At 47.7% G+C, this 3384-nt stretch overlaps 1 pseudogene; it reads left to right on the forward strand.

Moving 5' to 3' along the window:
• The first annotated feature begins 462 nt into the window (after nt 1-462).
• LOC147983516 (uncharacterized) lies at nt 463-2044 on the forward strand (annotated as a pseudogene).
• The last annotated feature ends 1340 nt before the right edge of the window (nt 2045-3384 follow it).

The following is a 3384-nucleotide window of genomic DNA, read 5'->3' on the forward strand; positions in this document are numbered from 1 at the left end:
AGAGAGGGCAGGAGCGGGGGTGGGGAAGGGCGGCTACGAAGAGCTGCCACGGCGGCAAGGGTTAGGGTTGGAAGGAGGAGGTTGCGGAAGCGAGGAGCAGAGTGCAGCGGCGACCGGCGGCGGTGGCGGCGGCGCGAAAGGCGCGCGACGGCGGCGGCGGCGGGTTGCGACGGTTAGGGTTAGGTCGACCGACCTGCGATAGATACCATATAGAATATGAAGTATAGGTTGTGTAAACACAATGCATTGATCGCTGCACCAGACACATATATATGAGTATAGAGAAAGACCACAACCTCGATTATAGAAAAGAAACAGAAGATGGGCTCAATACACAATATATACGTACATAATATACTCAACACTACCCTCCGTCCATAGCGTGACTCCCGAATTTTGTCCCTCGCCAAAACCATGCACCACGTACAGGGAAGAAGCAAACAGAGGACGGTAGAGAGAACCATGGATCTTCTGCAGCTGCTGCCCGAGGACGTGCTCGCTGACATCCTCCGCCGTGTTGCGCCGCGCGCCCTTGTCGTATGCCGCTGCACTTGCAAGGCCCTGCGTGCCACCATCAATGCCAGTGGCCAGCTGCGCCCGGACCTCCTCCCGCTGGCGGTCGGCGGCATATTCATCAACTTCCGGGCCACGCTTCCGTCGGAGTTCTTTGCCCGCCCCTCGGCCAGCCCTGCGATCTCCGGCAGGTTCGACTAGCTACTTGCCCCGTCCTGATGAGTACCCTGAGAGCCTAGATTGCTGCAGCATTGTGGACCACTGCAACGGCCTCCTCTTGCTCGATGTTCACAAGGACCATTACTACGTGGTTGACCCGGCCACGCAGCATTGGGGTCCTTTACCGACGCGCCCGTCTATGTTTAAGGAGGCAGATCCAGACTTCGCATACCAACAATACCTTGTGTTTGATACCACGTTGTCGCCCCACTACGAGGTGTTTCTGATCCCACATCCTCGCTACAAAAGAAATACCGTAGAATATAATTACAACATATCAGACTCAGAGGATGAAGTAGACCCTGCTATGGAGGAATCTGAATGACCACCGTCTATGTGTGTTTTGCATGTGTTTCTCCTCAAGGTCAGGCTGTTGGGAGGAAAGGTCTTTTGTTCGACAGGGAAAGGCTGCTGGCACCATCGCTGATATGCGATCTTCTGACTTGTACGAGAGACGTTATGCCGTCTATCACGGGGGCACACTTTACGTGCACTGCAAAACTGATTTCATAATGAGGTACCTAAAACTCTTTAAACTCATTTTTTTTTCCTACCAATTTCTTCATGAGTAACGTATAGTATTTTCTACTTACATGGTTTATTCACATGTTTATTAACAGTATATTTTGCAGGATATATTTGGCAAATGATACATATGAAGTAATTAAACCACCTATGGATGGTGAACTAATTGAATGCCGAAAGTTTCGTCTTGGACGATCAGAAAAAGGGGTGTACCTTGCATCTATTTGTCGTTTTGCGTGGTTTCCATATACTTCTACTCCCTCGGTTCCTTGATATTAGGTGCATAGATTTTTGAGAAAAAAATCAAAATATAAGGTATATTACGTTGCACCACTCGTCTGGAATTCTTTTAGGGATTTGATTACATTTCCTTATATTATGCAAGCTCCTCTATTTTCTCATGTCAATTAGTCAGGTGTAATCTAGCCCAAAACTTGTGAAATTTTCTCTTCACATGCGTTCTTTAATTTCCGTGCCAAAAACTATACACCCTATATTTAAGAACGGAGAGAGTATTACATATCGTCTTCAGGTTTGGGTCCTTGAGGAATCGAGTGGCCAGATGAATTGGGTCTTGAAGCATAACAATTGCCTTAGACCTATAATGCCCTATGATGGTCCGGTTCTTGGTTCATGGGTCTTACAGGATAGTAGCTGCAATGAGTATCTCAAAGAGTACAAGAAGTGCAATATAACACCTGACGATGACGTGGAACAACTATTAGAAAAGAAATTGAAGTTGATAAACTCCGTCAAGGAAACGCTAGTGGAAGCAAAGGTTGAATGAGACTCTGAAAATGATGATATTCTTGACAATGAATATATGGTTGGTGGTTGTCACGACGGACTATCCTTGGATTTCATCCATATAAAGAAGTTGTCTTTCTGAATGTATCATCATACAGAGGAGTGGCCCCATACAGAGGATTGGCCTAACATTTGGAGGATTCAAAGGTTCAGAATCTAGGCTACTTGTACCCAACAATTTATCATGTATTTTCAGTGTTCGAGCAGTCCATAACTGAGTCATTTACATACACACCTTGTTGGACAGGGCACCCGGAAGCAACAAGAATGTAGAAAGTCATCTCAAAGACTCGTATGTTGGTTGGACCAATTGAATATCATCATAAATGCCATGCTCATGTCAAAGGCTTTGTTCTTTTTTAATTAGCACTGAATTTATCCATTTGAATAAAATTTCTATGTTTTCCGTTGTCGTTTTAAGAACATGAGATCTAAGATTGCGTCGTTAGAAAACGAAAAAATATATCTTATAGAACCATTTACATCATGATATGTCCATCATTGGTTTGTTTGACAACTCTAACAGTGATTCCTGAAGGACCCAGGATCATTTAGATTGACATAGCAGAATAATTCCTAATAGCAATTCTAGCCGATCCCCTAAAAGTCTACAATGGAGTAAAATTTTCAGTATACTCCTCTAACCAGCACCTAGCCAAACTCCTATAATCTATAAAGTAAAATTTTTACTCCTCCGCCGAAAAGAACCCCCATGATGCCTAAATATACTCGGCGCCCATGTGGCCGATCAAAATCTTGCCTGCCTATTTTTCCTACCCTCGCGGCTGCCTCCTTCCCGCCAATGCCGCTCCATGCGCCGCCGTTGCCACCGATGGCCGCCTCTGTTGCCAGAATGGGATGCTAAGAGCCTTCCGCCACAACTCGTCCACCGCTGCTGGCTTGTCCCCATCGAAAACCACCCCCGCACCGCCGCCCGCACGGAAGAATAGGTTGGGGATGAAAAATGTTCACCGACCGAAAGCACTGGCTCCAACCCCGGGCAAGTCCGTCGGGGTGGCCACTGCCTCTTCGGCAACGGTCGGCCGCCCTCCCGCAACTTCCGGCGACGGCAAGAGAGATAGGAAACCACCGGCCGCGGCGCCGCCATTGCCAAGGTGGCCGCGAAGATGAAGAAAAGCAAGGCCACTCTGTTCCCACTGGTAGAAAAAGAGCCTGTTGTCCCGGTTCGTAAGGGCCTTTTGTCCCGGTTCTGGAACCGGGACTAAAGGGTCGGTACTAATGCCAAGTCCCTTTAGTCCCGGTTCAATCCAGAACCGGGACAGATGGGCCTCCACGTGGCCTGTGCGCGGAGCCCAGGCA

This window comes from Triticum urartu, chromosome 2A, assembly GCF_056163025.1.
Source record: "Triticum urartu cultivar PI428250 chromosome 2A, HENAU_Tu73, whole genome shotgun sequence".
Taxonomy (NCBI): domain Eukaryota; kingdom Viridiplantae; phylum Streptophyta; class Magnoliopsida; order Poales; family Poaceae; genus Triticum; species Triticum urartu.